The 22,430-nt window shown below is 44.7% G+C and overlaps 1 protein-coding gene across 6 annotated transcripts in view; it reads left to right on the forward strand.

The window, feature by feature from the left end:
* ZNF536 (zinc finger protein 536) overlaps nt 1–22,430 on the forward strand; it is a 1,021,749-nt gene that overhangs the window by 380,583 nt on the left and 618,736 nt on the right. The window lies entirely within an intron of this gene.

Genomic DNA, 22,430 nt, shown 5'->3' on the forward strand with positions numbered 1-22,430 from the left:
GGGGTCCAGTGAAGGTTTCTTCAGAAGACCCTTAACCACCGCCGCTTTCCAACTGGGAGGGACTACTCCCTGTGTAAGGGAGGCGTTGATGAGGGACGTGAGAGGTGGAGTGACGGTGCAAGACACTTTTTTCAGGAAGCGAAGCGGGGCAGGGTCGCTGGGAGAACCACTTTTAATTGTGGCCAGCGTCGCGGCTACTTCTTCCGTGGATACTGGGCCAAAAGTGTCGAGACAAGGTGTGGGGGCATCGGTGGGCTGGGTGAGGCAGTGGGGGGAGGTGGAAAGGTCCCCGTCATTGTGGCCGGCGTTGGGGGGGGGTAGGGAAGCGAGGATTGTTTGAATTTTCTCGTCAAAAAAGGTGGCGAGTTTAATACATTTACTTTCCGCGGCTATGGGATCCAAGGGTTTCGCAGGAGGGTCAGGGGCGTGAAGAAGTTCTTTAAGGATGACATATGTTTCTTGGGCAGAGCAGGACGCATTTTCAATTCTTTCTTCGTAGAATATGCTCTTGGTTTTATGGAGCTCCTGTTTGTAAATTTTTAGGAAGTGCGAAAAATGTGTTTCTTGTCTGCTGTATTGTCTTTCCTCCATATGCGTTAGTTTCTCTTACATTCCTTCCGTAAGAGATTCAATTCGGGGGTGTACCAGGGGGAGGGGTTGACTCTCTTGGCACATTTAAGGGTGCTGGATCTGGGTAAGAGGCAGTCCAGAGATTGGGAAAGCCATGTGTTGAATTCAATGTCTGCGGTAATGGAGTTTTGTGAGGGGGGGGGATATCTTCCCTAAGTTTGGCAGCCCATTCGTCTGGGTTCAATTTGTGCCAGCGTCTGGTGAGGGTTCTGATTTTTGGCGTCTGCGTAGGGAGAGTCTTGATGTGCCATTCGAAAGGGACCAGAAAGTGGTCGGACCAGGGAAGAGGGAGATGAGCACGGGAACTGAGGTTTTGAATGTTTGTGAATATGGGGTCAAGCAGCTGCCCTTTGTCATGAGTGGCCTGCGGATTCTTTAGGTGAAGACCAGTGGAGGAGATATCCAGTAGGAGATCAGCTGCCTGGATATCGCCCGGGTCGAGAAAGTGAAGATTAAAATCTCCTAATAAGAGATAGTTAGAGGAAGTTGTCGCTTCAAGAGTGACATGGTCCATGTGTTTGCTAGGGAATTCGGCAAGATGGCCGGGGGGACGATAAACTAGCAACCCCGACAAAGATGTTACAGGCGAGATTTGGATGGTGAAGTTGCAGCTTTCACAGTCTTTAATATTACCGTCTAGGATTCTGCAGGTAAGGGAATCCTTGAATATTATGGCTAGGCCACCTCCTCTGCCACGCGGTCTATTCAGAGAACAGATTTGGTAGCCCGGGGGGAGAGCGTTGACAGTGTCAGGGCCATTGTTGGAAGTGAGCCATGTTTCAGTGAGAAACAGAATGTCCATGGAGTAGTTTGAAATCAAAAGATTAATTTCGTGGGCGTGCTTAACAAGAGACCTGCAGTTAAGTAGGCCTAGTTGAAGGCCACCGTGTTCAGTGTCTACATCGTCGGGCTTGCAGATACTACAGCCGGTGAATGGGTTCTCGCCCATATGGATATAATTGCAAGAAGGGTGTTTTTGAGTGTTCAGGGCCAGGAGTCTATCTCGAGTATAGGCAGGACCTTTCTTGGCGGAAATGGGCATGGTGGCAGGGCCTGGGGCCGTCCGGGCTCGGACGGGCCCAGACGGGCTTGCCTTTGGCGCGCCTTCGGCGCGCTGACGGCGCGCCCGCTGCGCCCGTCCGCTGCGCGTCCGCGTGCTGCACATGGTTTATGCCGGGAGAGGGGCTTGGCTAGAAGAAGTGGGCGTGGCCTGTGAGCAGGCTCGCTCGCTAATGGCGGTGATGACAATTTCCTTCCCCGTGGCAGCCTTCAGATCGGCTGCACGGGTGTATAAGGTTCAAGGTGAGTGCCCCAACCAGGCTAGTGGGAGAGGAGAGGTGCACAATTCTTAAAATCAATTTTACACACAATTTTAAAAATAAGCAAATTTCGAGCAGAGCTCCCGGCTGTGCCTCAGGAGTACAGGTTCTGAAAGCGGCTGGGCGTCAGCGCTTTAAATAGTCAGGGGGGGCGTGGCCAGAAGAAGTGGGCATGGCCTGTGAGCAGGCTCGCTCGCTAATGGCGGTGATGACAATTTCCTTCCCCGTGGCAGCCTTCAGATCGGCTGCACGGGTGTATAAGGTTCAAGGTGAGTGCCCCAACCAGGCTAGTGGGAGAGGAGAGGTGCACAATTCTTCAAATCAATTTTACACACAATTTTAAAAATAAGCAAAGTTCGAGCAGAGCTCCCGGCTGTGCCTCAGGAGTACAGGTTCTGAAAGCGGCTGGGCGTCAGCGCTTTAAATAGTCAGGGGGGGCGTGGCCAGAAGAAGTGGGCGTGGCCTGTGAGCAGGCTCGCTCGCTAATGGCGGTGATGACAATTTCAATTTCAATTTCAAGTGAAAGCCCTATTCATATAAAACTTCACGACCTCAGGTATTTTTTTTGTTAAATATACAAAGCTTGTGGGAAAACATATTTGTAATTTGCACACAAGTAATACGTTTTCCTTAAAATTGCACTTTGCCTTAGGCAGCTACCCTCTTTCGCTTGTATGACGGAATAGCGCTTGTCATTACAACGCATGCTGTTATTACGCCGTCATTACAACACATGCGACTTCAGCACGCATGCCTCTACAATGAAAACGTTTACAAGGCATGTCTTTATAACAAAATGTCTGTTGTAAAAGCATGTATGTTAAAGGCATGTGCATGGTAATGGTTTTCCCTCAAAAGAAATCCAGCTCTGAGCCCTAAAACTGGGCCCCTGCGCAACAGCCCCTGGCCCCCAGCCCCCAGCCCAAAATACATGTCCCCAGCCCTGAGCCCTATAACCCAACTCCAACGCAAACCCCCCTGGCTCCCACCCTGTTAAAGAAAAACCTGGCACAGACCTTTTAAAAAAAAACAGCTCCAGCCCTGAGCCCTATAACCGGACCCCTGGCGCAACACCCCCCAGTCCCCCCCCGTCCCCCCCCCGGCCCCAGCCCTAAAAAAAATCCTGATCCCAGAGGTGAGCATCAAAACTGAAAAAACAGCCCTGAAAACGCCCCCACCCCAAGCCCTCCTGTGCCATCCCCCATACCGCTGTGGGGACGAGGCAGTTGTTCAAGCTGACATGCAGGATGTTTTCTTTTTCTTTTCTAAAGCGGATGTGGGAAGGGTCTCTTCATCTTCTAAACTGCACTGATTGCCTTTACCATGCATATGCCTTTACCACCAGTACCATGCCAATGCCCTTACCACCAGTACCGTTCAGATGCCCTTACCACCAGTACCATGCAGATGCACTTACCACCTGTACCACGCATATGCCCTTACCGTTCATACCATTACATCATAATTTTTTGTAAAGGCATGCATGGCAAAGGCATATTTGTTGTAAAATAATGCTTGGTAAAGGCTATGCGTGGTAATGGTAGACGCGTTGTAACAACCGGGTGATAAAGGCTATGCAGGGTAACGGCCGCATTGTAATGGCTGTTTCCTGTGAAAATGAGATAATCATTACGTGGCACCTGAACATGTTGGTTGTTTTCTCTGGTGATACTGGCATCTGTGTATGTGACACTGCTGAGCTTCAAGTAATTAAATAGAATTTTGTGTGAATTCCAAAAGACATCTCTGCTACTAATGCTTGATCTGTACTGCCAAAGTGTTCATAATAATTAGGCCTATAGATAGAATATGTTTCTTCCATGTAACACCTCAAGATTTGAATGCCTGTTTCCTGGTTCTCTGGGACATATCGTTCTGGCATTTCGGGCCTGTCTATTTCTGTTCCAACACAAATGCATTTGTAAGAAATATCTGACCATACATAATGATGTCAGTTTGATATTTATAAATATGCCTATTCAGAAATAAAGTATAGTTCTTGAGGTGGAGTTCCTCGCATATCTGCAATAGAATCTCCTAAATTGGCACATTCTATTTCCTGAGGGGTGGAACTCCTGTCAGATAATCTGTACAGTTTATACAGAAATCAGTGACACTCATTTCGCCGAAATTGCTGATTGGATTCGTAAACAAATTTCCGTCCAATTTGATAACTGTGAGAGTTGTGGGAATGCTGCAGTCCTGGGGCTGCATTCTGTAAAGTGAGCCCTGCCACAGTTTGCAGAATGGCACACCATTGACTAGGTCCGCCGGATGCATGGAGGGACATTGTGCTCTGTTACAGCTATTGTTCTGCCCTCAGGGTAGATGCAAACCTGCGGCTACCTGGTGGCAGTGCATTAGCAAAAGGCGTGTCGGTTGTTTGAAACAGCCGCTCCATCTTTCAAAGTGCATCTCTGTACTGTACTGGAAAAAATCTTCTAAATAAAAACTTTTTGAAATAAAAAAAAAAGTGCATCAGTCATTGGCCTCACATGTAGCTCACAGTTTATACTTGTGAGTGTTATTCGGAGATGAACAGATTTGCGACTTTTTCTTGTAGTGTGAAGCTGTGTCACACGAGTGGCCTACTTTACAAAGAGGGACAGACATCCTTCTGCAGGTAGGTGCAGTGGGTGGCTTGCAGAGGCCATGTGATCCCCTTTTTCCCCCTTTCAGGGGGTGCCTTTGGGGACACACTGACTATGCGGCACCCCTTCTGTAATACCAAAGTGCCCCAGGGGAGCAGAATGTGGGCGTACAAGCCTGATTTGCCCCATGGGGTACTTAGTGTAAAACAGCCCCATGTGTACCCTTCCCCTGGACATTTTCCCAGCTAAGAGTAGGTACAACTTTGAGGTTTGGAAATGTGCCTTCCAAGCAGAAATCAGTGTCCCATTTGGCAATACCGTGGTATTCCTATATCTCTAAATTGTAAATTACCAATACAGTGGATCAGTAATTCTGGTTGCATGAATATCTCATCACTAGTCCCTGCCACCTCGAAATGTAGTAGTAGTAGTTTTTTTCTTTCACGGGGGTAGTAGTAGTGTTTTTCTTTCACAGAGGCTGACCATAAAATCCTAATCTTATCAGTCATTTTAGAATTTTTTGATAAACGGGATTTCAAAAAATGAAGTTATAGGGAATCAGTGAAAATCTAGATATGGTAACAATGGTTACACTGGTTACACTTTGCAAGCCTTGGCATAGATAAAATAAATGTAAACTAGGCAAACTAATATGTGTCATCGTATATGAATTATGTGATTAGGTAATCAGTAGAACATTCCTAGCCCTGTCATAAATAAAAGTAATTTACCTAGTCGCCATAATCTCCGGTTTCCAGTAGTTTCATGGGTCATTCACAGTGAATGGCCACTTTGAGTCTTTTTTCCTTTGTGATCAAATGTTTTTATATAATTTTGAAACAGGACCAATGCAGCAAACATTTGTGTCCCTTCAGCATAAAAAAATTGTCATGTTTCATAATTCACCCCAGCTCGACTGAGGAGATATATCTGGCAACCACAGAGACATTGATTACATGAACTTCACCATTAAAAAAAGCTGAAACTGCACCAGTTTCATCCACTGTTCAGGTCTGATGGAAGCCTAAACGTTTTGATTTCAAATTATTTGCACATAATATGTACTTATTTGCATAATATACTTACTTTTCGAGGCTTTCAGATAGCACTCTTCATATCGGCTCACTTCAACCATTGGCTAATTACCCAAGAAAGGGGTGGCATTCTACTGAAGGAGCACATTTGCACACAAGGTAGTTTCATTTGGTGACAGAGGCTACTATGTTGGACATATTAGAGCAGGATGGTCTGGGGGTTATACTCAGCCCTTCCTGAGCATCAAAATATATCCTGAGGGCTGTGCCCAAACCCATTCCTGGCATCAGAGGCTGCCTGCAGTGTCACCGGCGAATGCAGCTGACACCTGTGCCTACCAGCTCTTTATTGCCCTGGACAGTTTAGAGCCAAACCTAGGGGTCGGGGCAGAACTGACCAGAACCGGTTTAGGGATAGACAAAGAGGGGGACCCAACACACTGGCTGGCACTGAGTAAAACAGTGGCATGCTCAGAACCTCTCATCTGAACACTCCTGAACCGGTTTAAGATTAAGAAAAAGGACTGCCCTGCTGTCTGAAGAAGCAAGACAGTGCACTTTAAACTGCCATATGCCTATGCACAAACTGTTGGATCTCAGTGCACAGGTGTGTACGTAATGTTAAACACAGGTTTTGTACTGGAAGGGGCCACTTATAGTACAAAATCTATGCTTTACTGCATTGCCTGCTTTCTATGTTGCAAGACAGAGCAGTAAACATGCGTAATTGGAAAACTGGTGCAAGTTTTAAAACTTGCGCCAGTGTCATGCCTCTGGTGTGTCTGTATCTCTGAAGGCTGTAAACTTTGCCGAGTGGGTGCCATGTTTCTCAGGCTCACTCAGCCAAGTTTTTGTTTCTCACGAAGAAGTTCTCAGTAGAGAAGTTTATTCTCCTCCCCCCGCCCAAAAAAACCAGGTACCCTAAAATGCAGGGCAATTTCTCTCTATGTATGGGGGCCATTGGTCTATTTTTTTTCTTGGGACCGTCATGCCTCCCATGGCAGTCACAGGCTTGGGAAATATTAACGATCTCCCACTCTAAATAGGACATGGTGACCCTCACTATGACCTGATTGTCCTCTGATGGACAGGTCATCGGCTCGGAGGTTTCCTAGAATAGAACCACCAGAATCTCCACAGTCAGAAACTCAGGGACCCCTGCAACTCAATAGAGAACAGAGGATCCTTGGGTTCGATGGAGCAAGAGGATCACCAGTTGTGTGCTGGTGCTCACAATCTGATAAACTCCAAATGACCCAGCAACACATTTAATCCCCCAAGTGTAATCAAGAGTTTGAGTGACCTTGCTGTAAACTATGGGTCAATATTTCTCCATCTGAACCACGCAGGTGAGACAACTTCCACACTGTATTGATGTTCAAAATGTTAAAATGTGTTAAATTGTTCACAATTATAAGCGCCATCCCGACTTCTGGAGGTTTATTTACAGGTATTCTTTCACTAAGCTTTTGTTTTATTGCTGGAGCCCGTAAGTACTTCCGATCAGTCATTGCAGCTGTTATTGACTACCTGCTTCCACATTACTTCCTCACATTCACACAAAAACAGACACTTGGATGGACACTCATGCTGCAGACATACATGTGACTATATTCTTACTGCACACTTCTACACACACCCACACACTCAACACCCACCACCCACACCCATACACCCACCCACACCCAACCACACACCCTCACAGACCCAACCACCCATCCTCAAACACACCCTCTCTCTCTCTCTCTCTTTCTCTGTCTCCCTCCCTCCCTCCCTCCCTCTCTCCCTTGATTGCACCCACAGTGTACTGTAGAGCTCAGACCACTTGCTACAAAAGAGGAACCTACTGTCACCTGTAAGTAACATACTCACTGCACATATCCTTTGCTGAGTTTGCTGAGTTGCCAGATTTCTGCTTTGCCTTGTGGGACATGATTCAATGCTTAACCCCTTGGGCGCGGCCGCGATTCTGCACCTGTTCTGCACTTTTATGTCAATTTACCGTGACCTAGATAGCTTTATAGAAATCTGAGAATTACATATATCGACATATATCACAGCATACACAAGGACCAAGACATTACAGGTGCTCGATCATTAGTATCCAATGCAAAAAACACACTGGGCCTCATTTATGAGGCCTTGCGGCAGTTTTGCGCTTCCGATGCGTCACTTTTTGTGATGCATCGGTGGCGTAAAACATGCCTTCTGTTGCGCACTATTTACAAAGTAGCACATCTAAGCAGATGTGTCACTTTGTAAACCCCTGCGCTACATTATACCTGCGTCAGGTATAATATATGCAGGGGGGGTGTTCCCCCGCAAAAAACCTCGTAGAAGTGACGCAGTGAAATCTATGAGATTTCGCAGCATCACTTCTAGGACGCCGTTGCGTCAAAATCTTGCGCCTGCCTCACAGGAGGCGTAAGACTGACGCTTGCCCTTTCACATGGGTCTTCCCCCTTGTGAAAGTCGCATTGCTGGAGTTGCGTCACTTTTGTGATACACTCCAGCAATGCGTCACTTTTGCGCTTACAGATACGTCAGAAATACTGACGTATTTGTAACTCCTTGCGACATGATGCATCATACATTAAATATGACGCATCAGGTATGTCACAAGGAGTGCACACAGAGAAGTGACGCATCGCTGCTTTCACGCAGCAATGCGTCATTTCTCATAAATGAGGCCCACTGCTTTCATGATATACAAACTTAAAGGAGAAATGTTTGAATAAAAGATGAACTCTAAAGAAGGTTATTAACTAGACCGAGAATGGGCAACCACCATTTTATAAACCTTTAATTGAAGAATCATTCAGAAGTCTATTATCAAGACATGCTAGTGCGAACTTCCAACAAAGGGGAAACTACAATATAGCATTAAGATTCCCGTGCACTTTTCAAGTTACTTATATGTTGGATTTGCAGTTCCCTCCAAATTAAATATCAACCTTCAAATGTTAGGATTAAGGATTATTAAAAAATTCTTCTACCTGGGGTTTTTGGAGAATCGCCAAAAGCCAGAAGTGTAAAAGATGGTCAACATTCATAACCTTTCTTCACTTCTTTGTTCAGCTCCACACCTTTTTTTTATTTTCCATTCATTAATACTGGTACCCTCTAACGATTTAATCTTCAGGTGACGATAAGTAATCTTACAGCCATGTTCAGTCCTATGTTTTTCACATATTCTGTTTGACAAACTGGTTCTGACATGACCTCTTGGTGCTCTGGAAATAATGCTAGCACTGGGGCAGTTCTTAAGGAAATTAAAAAGAGCTGTACATTTGTAAATTGGTTTAATGCTCTTTTATTGATTGCTGTGTGAATTGTTTACATGGATGGTAAAGTCTAATGAATTTACTTTAATTAAAAATGGAGTCAAAGGTTCCAAAGTAGAGCAGAGCACCGAGATGATCCTTCAGACTCCTGGGAATGTGTCTCGGTTAGCAGTACAATATGTATCAATACGTCTTAAGAACCATGGTGGTGGGTGATCAGACCGAGTTTTGTGGTGGCACTGGCAGGCTCCCTAACACCTGAATCTCAAAACTCACCATATGTGGCAGAGATGTCCCACTTTACCCCAGGGATCTCTTCTAAGAAAAGGGGCATGTAATTTCCATGCTGTTTAGGGACGAGTATGTGACTCTATTACAATGCCAGTGTGAGTGCATAGTCTCAGAGTAGCCATCTTGTATTCAGGTGCAGCTTAATCTGCCCAAAATTCACTTAAATTGTGAGAAAGATCTACCAACTTTCAAAGCAGGAAATTGATGAATCTGGATCACCTTCAAAGTTGCCAAACACTATGTTACTTTGTGGGAGCAATAGATAAAATGTCTCTACCACACACCTCTGTTTGATTCAAGGAACCCCTGAATTAGTGCATTCCTGCTGTTGTTGTTAGTGCGGCAGAGCCCTCATAAGTGGCCTCAGCATGGTCAATGTTTACCCTTCACTGAGAATGTCTTAGGATAGTCCCCTTTAAACGTACACTTTCTACTGTCCGGATACCTTGGATCCCTGCAACAGTCTCTCACTCTTGTTCCCTCCCTCTGACTGCTGAAGACATACCAAGCACCTTGTTGACATTTCCTCTCCAGCTGCACTGCCCAGCTAAATGTCCATGTAACACAAGCCATTGGCCCAGCGGTCTCTACTGGCTCTTATTTCCTGCAGCCTATCTTGACATCCATGCCTAGTTGTCCCTTATTGCTCGATGTAGCACCATTGAGTAGACGAGTAATAGCATCCTACTGAAAACCATGACATTTCTTCCATGGCCCCAAATGTTTTTAAGTGCCTTATTTACACAATTATATCCCATTCCTCATCATGCACCAATCCATATCTTGCACCAGTTATCGAAATAGAGGGGTTCGACTTCCACCCGGTTGGGCAATATTTCTTACTTCTACTGCTAGGGCAATATTATAGCATATCATATTACACTTCAACATTATTACATCTCCCCATATGTCTAACCAGACAGTTTTGCAGAAAGAATAGGGAGGTTCCCCGGCACTTTAGAACAGCAGAGTGCGCCCCTCTTAATGACTGAAATTGTTGGTATTTCCAAATTCTATGAATAAATTAAGCAGCATTACCACCTCCCAGGCATGCAATTTTAATGATTCTCATGAATTCAACTAAATAAATGTAACTGCTGTATTTTCAACTGTGTCAACCTAAATTCTGTTCTGATAGCCAACTCTCTTGAGTACATATAAACCTCATGCCAATCCCCTTCACTAAGATATTCCATGTCAGTTTCATCCGGACCATAGTGCACTCAGCGGTGGGTAGTATCCTTTATTCTATTGAAGATTTGTCTCTGAGCTTCGCTAATACATTTCTGAAGTTCTTCTGAAGAGCAATATTGACATATAGGTTTCATTTCCCAGGTCTGTAAGAAAGCCTCACTAGTACCATACTTGATATTCTGTCTCCATATGCACCCTTAGGGTGGCCCCTGGCACCCAAGGCAAGACTATCTGACCTAAGGGCGGGCTCTTGATGAGGGGCAAAAGCCCAGACATTCACAACCACTAACTGAGAGGCCCAATAGTATCTCTGTATATTGGGCAGTTCTCATATTGTAAAACCCCTGCAGAAGGTGGAAAGAAAGATCCTCTCCTCCATCACATAGAAGGGTGAGCACCAATCCCTCTATCTTTATGAAGTAGGTGCTAGGTGGTCTTCTGTATGGCATATAGATACCATAGAAAGGAAAACATCCTGTAGCGTGCAGTTCTACCAATCAGACAGAATGGGAGTATTCTCGATTGCAACACATCCTACCTGAACCGCCTTACACTTACTAACAAATTATTTTCTGCAAGATCTCTTTGTTTTTGGTGACCAGATACTATAAGCTTTCCTCCAAGGTCCAAAAGGGGCATTTCATATTCAGTGGGGTCAACCAGTTGTGGACATATCATCCATTTAGTTCAGAACCCAGACTATCAACCATATAGGTCTATCACTTCCAGAACCCTTTGTATGAAGGGTCAAAGGTCAGAAAGTTACAAAGAAAGTCAGTGACAGACAATGAGATAACATTCTCCCAGGTATGGTCATATTTCAGGGTCCTAATCAGGGCTTCCTTCCTAATCAATCACGCTAAGGTTTCAAGGGTGAGGACACAATTAAGTGAAAAGATGGAACACCCCAGCCTTATTCCTTGTCCCAAGGGAGGGGCCGTCAATAACACTCCATTGACTTTGACCCTGGCCATAGTGAGTGTATACAGTAGTGAGATCCAGATGTAGAAGGCTGAGCTGAAGCCTATCCTCCATAGCACTGCTATCAAAAATGGGCAGTCGACCAATGAAAGATTTACTATAGAAACCATCAACTTACGAGCATAAACCAGACATCCAAGGGGGTGCTGTAGGTTATTTGTGATTGATCGGTGCAGCATGAACCCTGATTGTTCAGGCTGTATCAGCAATTCAATCATCATGTAAAGCAATTAGATAAAAACATTTGCAAGCAGATTAGTCTCAACATTTAACAGCGAAATGGGACTATAGAAGGCACAAACTGTGTGGGGTGTATTCACCTTGTGAATAAGTAATATAATTTTTACAAATACATACAATGGGAGGTAACTCTCTTCTTTAGCTCCTTCAAATCTGTGGAGTTGACACTTCACTCAAAACTCGCTTATGTGCCTCCACTGGACGGAGCTCCACTTTTGTTCCTCTCTGCACGGTCCCAGCTTTGGCACAATGACTCTAAGCCCGCACTGAGGCAGGCAAGCAGAGACCACAGAAGAGGTAGGAGCACATTCCTCCTCACTTGCCCTCCCTACTCATCTCTCCGGAGTGGGTTCTGTTCATCTGAGGAGACCTGCTTGGCAGGCCCCAGTCAGGTTGCCCAAACTGCTATTTTGCCTTCATGGCCACCATCTTGCTTTTCATTGCCTCAGCCAGGGCAGTGGTCCCAGCTCAGAAATCCATTCCGAATTCAGACCTCGAAACTGCCAGGGACCACTGGACCTGTAATCTTTTAAATGTTTCTGTTGGATGGGTGGCCGTGGGGAGACCTTGCAGATATATCTCATGGCATGAGCTGTCGGCCATAAGCCATATGTCTTGAAGTTTTCTACTCGATTGTCTAGTGAATGTCCACTTTCCACATTATATAATACAATTGCCTGCGCCATTTTAACAACAGTACCTGCTTGTCTCAGGCAATGACAGAGCCAGCTCAGAATGTCATAGGTGCTGCGGGCCTTTAAGTCAATCTTTATGAATCAATCTGCGATTTCCAGCTATTCCTAATCAGAGCCGCTTTATGAGATGGCAGATTTAACTACTCTAGGGGAGCCAAAAAATTGAGTGACACCACAAACGTCTTCATGGTATAGTTCCCCACGTCTGCCACTGTCTGATACGATTGCCTGCAAATCAGTCAAAAAGTAACAGGTCAAGCATGCTGCCACCGCGTATATCTATTAATCAAACGGCAAATAAGCCGCTCGCGAGCCTGCCCACCTCAGTAATATCTGTGATGTAATTGGTTTGGATGCCCAAATGTCACCAGCGTTGATTGTAAGAGATGAAAAAAATGACTTGCTCAGCACACCAGGCTTTGGGCTAAAATGTAAGCATGAAATCCCTGGTTTATTTTTGTAATAATGTTTACAGCTGTGTAATGACCCTGATAAGGTTCAGCAGGCTGGTGCTCTGCTTTTATGAACAGGAGTGCTATGTGCTTGCAATAACCTTGGTTAAACCGTTTCAGTTAAGGGAGCTGAAGGTATTTAGCCCATGGAACCCAGGTTTCCTGTTTTGTTCCCACGAATAACTGTATTTAGTCATTCTCATAGCTTTAAATAAAGGAGTGTTGCTTCCAGGTTGTGCGCTTGCCTCACATTTTCAACAACAGAAAAGAACCAATACATCTTCCTCAATGAATACATAGAATTGAATCAGGCCTGGCTTGGCCGTGAAGGAAAGCCTTCTAGACTGCAGGAAAGTGGAGGGCTGGGAAATCCTAGGCCCATCTATCCCTGAACGCCGCCCCCAAGGGGGCAGCATGAGATCTTCATATAGGGACAAGCAGGATTTGCTGCTGCAGAAAAGTAATGCCCCTGTGTCCTGCTCTCCAAGCCATGGAGTTTGGGGATATTTTTGTTTGCCACAAGTTTGAAAATATATGTATTTGCCAATCTGCTTGGAAAATTGGGCTGTGATATGAACCATTTGATCCAATTTTGGAGGGTAGTGATACCACAGGATCTCTGGGCTGCTGGTCCTCTTGGTGTGAGGGCTCAATAAATATGGAACTTGAACTAAAACATTTTTCAAAGCACTTTCACAGACTGCTTCTGGCTGTCAGTTTAACTCTAGAATTAATCTAATGTCAATTGCTTATCTCTCAGTGAGTGACATGGCTTGAAAAAAATGTGTGTGTGTATATGAAAGTGTCAATTCTTTAAACTACTGCCATCTCCAGTCCTATACAATTTCAAATGTGCATGCATGCCCTGCACTAGATTTGTGGTGTATGCTACATAAATACAAACAAATCATAAGCAATTAGGATTTAACCCTAGGCCTTTATTTGTCCACTTGTCTCGTGTAGCATGGATGTAGTGGGCCCTAGCACAAGAAAGACAAATGACCTCTTTTGCAGCCTTTTATGGTAGTAAAATGGAGCAATATCCAGAGTGCATTGGGCCCTGTCCTGATTCTGTGCCGCTGTCCACTTGGGGATTTGCTGTACCTGAGACTTTGATTATTTGGAGTCCAGCACTGACAAAGATATGATGAAGCAAGAGTTATCTGCGTTGGTTATGTTTTCTGCTATTTGGAAATGTATTTACTCAGGCCAGATCAGAATACTAAGCCACAGTTTTTCCAGACTCTTAGGTTCCCATTATCACTGGAGTTGGCTTATGATTCAAGCCATTCTCAGATTTAAAAACTTCCACAGAAATTCTCCTGGAATTTCCTCAGTGGGCTGAGTTGGTGAAAATTGACAAGTTGTGCCTTTTTCACCTAATTCCAAATACACACTTGACATTTGAATTCAGCTTTGCTGAAACATCCTGTGGTTCCTTGAGTTTATAGTGTACAAGACTTACAATCTTGGCGAGTATGGAAGAATTGCTAATGTTCCAGTTCCAGGATTTAGTAGTCAAAGCCCACCTTGAAAGAAGACACAGAACGTGATCTCCTCTTTTTATTGGTTATTAATGAATTCATATTTTATATTTATCATTGTAGTCATTCCAGCCACTATAGACTGGCATGGAACTAGGCTGTTAAGCATTTGTTGCAGCCAACAGTCTGTAACCTGCGGGTCACTGGTTCCTAATCCTAACTTATGCTTCCTAGATTAACACAATGAGTAGCACTGAGTTGGATTATAAAAACATTTATTATTTATATACAAAAGAATGTAGACCTGTTCTCTGCTGTTTATTAATTGATTACTGCTGTTGCTAATAATAATAATGTAATTTTCATATTCATTTTTCTATGCAAGAGGATATTTTTCAACTTTTATGTGACAGTCTGGATGGACCAGTGCCTGGATGTCTTAATCTTGACTACATATCGAACGAGAGATATAGAAGTTATGTAGTTTATGAACCTACCGAGAGCAAAGTAGATAAGTAGGAATGTGGGATGGGCTGTACATTGATGATATGTGAGCAATTCTTGCCTCTGTTAAATTTTACTCAAGAGGAGTGAAGTCTCACACCACATTAATATTCAGTTGTAGTGCGGGTCTTTTTAAAGTTTCTCCTTAGAAATTCATGCAAACGATGTAGTTTGTTTAACACTTTTATTCATTAAATCTAAAATACTCATTCACTTTGACGTATGAGGTCTTGAACGTGACAGTCTTACAATCAGGAGGTTGATATTTCACTGATATGCTCTGTATTATGAAACAGCCAAAGACATCATTTTGAACTCAAATTGCTACAGAATGGCGCTGTCCTGGTTGTTTTAGGTTTGCCACGCAGGATTACATTCTTTCTTGAACCCTATGTTAGTTGTTCAGTTCTAAAAAATGAAAATTAAAACAGAGGCATGAATACCCTAAATCTATGACAGTGGATGCAGAACCACCACCTGCATTTTAAATTCTTTGGCATCTGATATAGGTATTTATCGCAGGAATAGCTCTAAATTCACCTCCATAATTATAGATACGCGGGTACCCATGGTCCAGCACAGGAGCAGTGAGTGGGAGTGCCATTTTATGCCTTCAAAGATTGTCCATGAAATCTAGCCCATTCAACATTACAGACTGACAGTGAATGGAGGCTTGAATTTCCCATGGAACCCAACAGTTAAGTCTTTCAAGATTCTCTTCAGTATTTTGTACATCTCCACATTTCACCAGCTCCATGGTGTTAAACTGGCACTTTTAGGCACACCCATTTACCTGTGAAATGCTCTGGCTGTGTAGTAAAAATAATATTTTTACTTGGCAAGCTCTAGAAAAGAGACACAAAATTCATAAAGCAACAGCTAGTGTGATTATCCCTTCAGCATTTCCCATCTTTTTTTGTTAATCTTTTTATTGGTAGTAAGCAGATCAGGATCAATGTACAAACATTGTTTCAGGAACATCCATAATTATGTGATCACCCTGCCAAGGGACACCTTGGTACAGTTCTTATAACACAGAGTGGCAAATTGCAGGTATCTTACATCAGCAAATCCCCTGTACTAACCCAGCCCTCATTTCAAGTGCAACATTTCAGACAAACCCAGCGGGCGGGCTTCACCTCATATTGCTTGACCTGTAGCCTCTTCTGTGCTACCGCAGGAGTGATCCGTCTGTAATTGCTATCTTCCCATCATATTATCACTTTTGATTTTTTTCTTGTTTTTTACCAAACAAAATGTTTAAACTTATTATTGCTATTGACAGCGTCTGGCGGTAAAGGCACCCTCCCACTCATTATACTTGTGTGTTTTTGGTTGAGAGTCGAGAGAGGTTTTCATGTGTTGCAGCGTTCCTCAATCCCTGTCCATGTCCCCATCCCAGGTGCATCTAGGTGGGTGGAGAATGATGCAATGGGGGCATAAGTGGGGAGTTGACTAGTGAAGAAGGCATAATTAATCTACAGGGTGTCCGAGGCATCGAAATGTAAACCAGCTAGCGGCCGACCACCAGGTGCATGTTGTGGGCCAGGAAATGTTGCCTCAAAGAGGGGGGGAGCCTGAAGTTTTAGTCATTATGAAGCTATGGGAGAAGGGGAGAGCCCGCCGGGGAGTCACTCCGTGTGGATGTCACAGTACCGGCCAATGGGCGATTAGTGTTGCAACCTCCAATGAGGTCTATCCCCTGAGTACTCTCCAACATAATTCCCCAAGTTTCTATATTCCGGTCCGCGTTCTCGTCCATGTGCACCCCGGGTAGATGGCGTTCTTCCTCTACCCCCCATTTGCAAAGGTCCGTCCTCCATTTCTCTGGGAGGGGGCAGTGGCTAGCTTCCAGTGGATAGCGATGTGGCATTTTGCCAACACCAGCCAAGCATGTTGAATTAATGCTGCATTTGGGTTGTGGCGCCAGGGATCGGCAGCACCCCAGCAGACAGTGTTTGACTGATGGCTCAATTGGGAGCTTTGTTGCCCTCCGCAAAGTGTCCAGCACTGTGATCCAGTAAGAGCCGGTCATGGGACAATCCCAGATCACATGTACCAGGTGAGCAGGGGTGGCACTGCATCTCAGGCACTTAGGTGAGTGTGATGGGTCAAACTTGGATAAGCGCAGGAGAGTCAGGTAGGTGCAGTGGAGATAGTTGAGCTGTGTAAGCTTAAATTGGGCATTGCTCGAGATGTCTTGAACCTGCACGAATACACATTTCCATTCCCCTTCTGTTAATTACAGAGGTAGATCCTCCTCCCACCTGTCCAGCGTCTCTGTTACGTCAATTCTACAATCTGTTTTCAGGGCCTTGTATAGCCGGGATAGTAATCCTCTGAAGGAGCCTGGGTCTAGGATTGTACACAAAGTGCTCGATTCCTCTGGCTCATTCAGAAGCTTAGTCGAGATTTCATGGATTGGTTGTCGCATACTGGAGGAAGTGGCCTTCCAGGATCCTGTAGTGTTCTTTTGCAGCCTCAAAGGACAGGTAAAGGTCCCCAGCTGAAGTGCAGCCACCCGCACACCAACGGGCCACATCTATGACTGATTGTAAATGGCGGAAACCAGGATGCCACTTCAGGGGGCGAGAGTGGGCATAAGTGGCTTTCCGTAGCATAAGGGGGACCGCTCGCTCCCAGGCCCAGGTGAACTGTTTGATCACAAATGGGCAGTCCGGAGGGGTCCTCAAACCCATCATTAGGTACCTTGGAAGGTCCGCCTCAGGGCGCCAGCCAGCGAGTAGCCTTTTTTCCGTGTTTGAGCAATCTGCGCCGCATACTCGAGAAGACCTGCAATGTAATCAAGGCATAAATCTTGGAGCCCCAGGCCACCCTGCTTCATGTCCAACTTTAGGAGATCGTTTACCTACCCAAACCAGTAAGTCCAGGAGGCTGTTCAGAGTGGTGAAAGAGTAATTCGGAATACAGCAGAATGAGTTTTGCAGTGTGTATAGGCAACCGGGAAGCAGAACCATCTTTGCCAGTGCCACCTGTCCCATGACTGACAGCAGTAGTCGGTTCCAGAAGGGTATTGACTCTTTCAAACCTTCAAGGGTTTTCCCCATATTCAGGGTATATCGGGCTTCAGTCGAGTGGCTATCTGCATCCCTAAGTGGCAGAAATGGCCACTCTTCCAAGTGAGCGCTAGCGATGGGAGTTCAGCCACATCCCGCCCCGCCAGTGGAAATGCAAGTGACTTTTTGGGGTTAATTGTCAGCCCGGACACATTTCTGAAGCCGTCCAACACAGCCAGGAGGTCGGAGGCAGCCTCTGCGATATGGTGCATGTATATCAATGCGTCGCCCACTTAAAGGGACAAAACATGTGTTTGCCCCCCCACCACTAGGCCCCAGCGTTCTATGTCTCTCCTCAGATGAGTTGTAAGAGGCTCCATTGTGAGTGAAAATTGGAGCGGGGACAGGGGGCAACCCTACCTTGTGCTCTGTTTGATGGTGATTAAGGTAGAGACCAGCTCGCCACCCATGCCACAAAATCCGGGCCTACTCCCATTCTAAGTAGTACTTCCCATAAGTAGTCCCATTACAAGGTGTCAAAGGTTTTTCTATGTCTAAGGAGATCTCCGCAGCCGGTGTCTCTAAGCCTGTGTCAGAATGCAGTACATGCGCGAGTGTACACAGATTCATGTGCATGCCCCGGCCTGACATGAATCTGCATTGGTCCTCATGCACTAGTTGGGTTTCAGCTCTGTTCAACCTTGATGCCAGAACCTTGGCTAGGACTCTGGTGTCCACTCCCAACATGGAAAGGGGGTGATAGGAACCCAGTGACATGGGGTCTCCGCCCAGTTTGAGTAGCATTACTATTTGGGCTTCTCTCATGGTCTTTGGGAGTATCCCTGTCTGCTTTGCCTCATGCAGGGTCTCCATCAGCCGTGGGAGCAGCTGTTCCGCAAACGCCCTGTAGTATTCTACTGGAAGGCCTTCAGGCCCAGGGGCCTTATCACCTGCCATGTCTCGCACTGCCTCTTGGAGGTCTTCAAGTCTGATCTCCGCCCCCAGCGTCTCTCCCTGCACGGCATTCCCCCTCTCTTAAGAAGGCTAGGATACTTGTGTCTATGTTTCAGTATAAGACACCATAACAGATCTCAGAGTCATCAAATACATTCAAGTTAATGGTAGATGTGATGTTCTGACTTGGGGCCTGATTATAAGCACCACCAAACCCGGGGTCAGGCCGCCTGCCAGATTACAAGTATTTCTCATGTCTGGCAGGCTTTTTTTATGTTCCTACAGTGGTGCCCTGAAAATGGGCACTGCAATGGGAACGCTCAAAACAGTTCCTGTACGGCATGGATGGAAAAGTCCATGCCATACAGGAACTGTGGTGCATGCACACGGGGCACATGTTGGCATTCCTGCATGCACCCAACGACACAGAGGCACAAGGGGGTCATGTAGGGCCCCCTTTGTTTCCACTGTGCCACGGTTTTCATGGAAGAGGAACCACAGCTGTCCCGCCAAGCATATTGTGGCCTCCTGACCACGCACCCCTGCCAAGAAACAGTGGTTTCAGCAGGGCAATGGCAGTCTAACCGGCCTAATTGTAGTAGGGTGGTCGGAAGACTGCCACCGCCGCATGCCCATGAGTCTGGCAGTCCATGAACCGCCAGACTCGTATTAAAGTCCTTGGTCTGTACAATGGTCAACATTATCAAGCTACTTAATTGATACAAATAAGCAATACAGATGCCCAGAATCAATATTCCATTCCAAAATGCTATAGGATCTGACGTTCAAAACGTTAAACACCAGAGAAACTCATGTGGGAGAAAATGTGTCCGTCGATTTCCAATTAGCCACTATAAAAGGCCTATGAGTGCCATTGTCAAAAGGGCTTCACACCATGAGCCCTCACCCAATATAGCTAGGATCGAGTAATAAAACTAGGGTTAAATTGATGCATCTACACTGAGTATGCAAACAGATCTAAAGTGTGGTGGAAAGGGCACTTGTGGGGAGATGTGTGGATATTTTCTTCACAAGGTGTATTGGGATATTCAGAGGCTAGAGGAAAGGGGTCTTAGAAGCACACAAAGGTAAAAATGTATATTACATTGTCAGAACTCTTCAGTGTCTCTGGCCTATTGTAAAGGTCTTCTGCTTATACCATTCTCATATGAGTGCTAGTGGTCTGTTCTGTTGTTCTGGAGGAACCATAGACAAAGGACACTAATGATAAAACCTGACCATACTGAAGACAGGAGAATGCAAAAATTGTGCCATCTAGCCTGACTTTAAGATGGTTGCTGGTCTAGAATACAGCAGCACTCATACAATCTTACCTTACGAAATGTGTATGTTGCCTTGATATCCTAATAAACATTGAAGCAACGCCTATTCTGGCTTCAATTGCTCACATCACCAGACAGGGTATGTGTATGTGTGCGCCTGTGTCTGTGTGTGGGTGTGCTATAAGCCATCCATACCACATTTATACAAGCAAGTAAAAAAACATAAATCAGGGGATGCGGCTCTTTAGCACCAAAAAGCAATCAGTAATATCTTGATGTCTTTGCCAACTGACATTTATAAGCCTATGAAAAAGGCTATGAAATTGTTTTTATAATTTAGGTAGCAAATTGCATTAGATGCCTTGACAGCAGCCGATATCAACAGAATGCAAGCAGTGCAACACTGGGCTGTCTTGTTTTTAAGATTTTGTGAAAGAACCTTGGAAGGTGACAGGAAACAGAGTATGGTCCATGCTGACTAAACAGTACTGAACTGCCATGTAACTTGTGGTGAAGTAGTTACTGGAATCATGCGCATGCGCGTCCCTTGCATGACTTTCTAGTGCAATTTTGACAGATACCGTCAACACCAGCACAGCTTTTCATCTCAAGGGTTAAACTGTAATCTCGAAGGTTTGCAATGCTGCTAGACACCGTCGCCTTAAAATTTAATATACCTCGTTAATGCTTACTTGCAAACACTGAAGGATTTTTATGATTATAATCATGTGTTACAGCACCTAGCACTGTTTCCAAGCAGCATACTAATCAGCTTAATGAGATATTACTGCACTTTTTGTTGACTACGGCAAAATCCTTTTTATTGTTCTAAAGCTTGTCCTTTACTTTATTTTTTGCCCAAAGATTTATCGCATTTCATTGCAGACCAGCAATTATCGGAGCAGTTTATGTTTTTTTTTTCAAATTATAAAAGTTGCATTTGTTGTCGGTTTTATTAGAATATTGACGAATGCTAATGGAAAAACTGGCACCTTCCACGCTGACATCAATTAGAATCTGTCAATAAATTAATACCTATTTAAATTTTTGTATGCACCATTGGTGAATTCTGGAGGAAGGCCGCCTTTAAAAAATGTCACAGAATTTACTTTTAATGGTGCACAAACGGTGACACCACTGCTACCTGTGTGTGTTCACTTCCCCTCTTTCTGTTTATTTCTTTTATTAGATGGTTAATTAGATTTCTCATTATTGTGGTAACAGTGAACCTAAATTAAAGTCAAGGCTAAAATGAAAAGTATACATAAGGTGCTACGGATACTTAATATGCCACAAATTGTTCAAATCTTGGTTCGATTAACTGAGGGAAAGAGTATAGTGCACAGTGGGACCAGTTCTGGTGTTCAGAATACACAAAGCTGGGGGAGGCTACTTCTGTATTGTGTCTCTACTTGTTGGGTTGTATGCCTCCATATTTGGACACCATAGCCCATGATCCCACAGCACAGGGTAATTGTGGAGCAGCAGACTGATGCGACTCTGCATGTGTTTTCAGACTACAGTACAATTATTTCTTGGGACCCTTCATCAGTGCAAATGATGAAGATGAGGGGGCCTATGGTTGGGGATGCTGTTACCTCCTACCACATGCCTGGTTTCATCAACATATGACATTGATGTGCTGCCCCTTTGAGTTTGTTACATGTCGTGAATGTGGGACCGCTGAACAAGATGAAACCACATTTGTGAGATATTACAAGCGCACATAGGCAGCGCATTACTGCCCACGTGCCCACCTGTGCACAAAAATAATTGTTAATCACACAAAACAGACAAAAAAGGCCCCAGGAGCAAAATGAGATACTAAATGTTTGAGTATGGCACCCTATGAAGGTTGTGTATTTCCATCTCCTTCTAGTGCTGTCTTTTGAGCATAATACGGTATCTAAATAATACACTGCCATTCTTTCGGTGTTGGAACCATTCCTACCTCTCCGTACACTCATACCGCTATAGAGGTCGTAATTAACCCACAGTATTAACCAACTGCAGCACCCACTATCCTGTTTGGCTTTTCTGTAGGCATAAAATACATGCGAGTACACAATGGTCTTATGGACTGTAATTGAGCCTCACCATTGTCACTAAGGGCCTGATTACGAGTTTGGCGTGTGGGTTGCATCATCACAAACATGACGGATATCCAGTCCACCGTATTACAAGTTCCATTATGTTCCATTGGATATAAAAGAACTCGAAATTAGACCATAAATGTTCACGAACACCGGGAGAGAGTAAAGGAGAAGTCAGAAATCAGAAGTATGCTTATTTTAGCGACCTACTGTGGCACTTTTAGTACAAATCCTTCTCTGCGTTTGCAAGCACTGGAAAAGAATTGAGAAAAAAATAATAAAGGGAAAACCTGTTAAGTATACTTCAAAAACTTCTCCACTGCAAGAAGGCCCACTGTGCATTTATATTTTAATTGTTTACAGGGGAGATCTGTCAGCTGCCCC

Source organism: Lissotriton helveticus, chromosome 12 (assembly GCF_964261635.1).
Source record: "Lissotriton helveticus chromosome 12, aLisHel1.1, whole genome shotgun sequence".
Taxonomy (NCBI): Eukaryota; Metazoa; Chordata; class Amphibia; order Caudata; family Salamandridae; genus Lissotriton; species Lissotriton helveticus.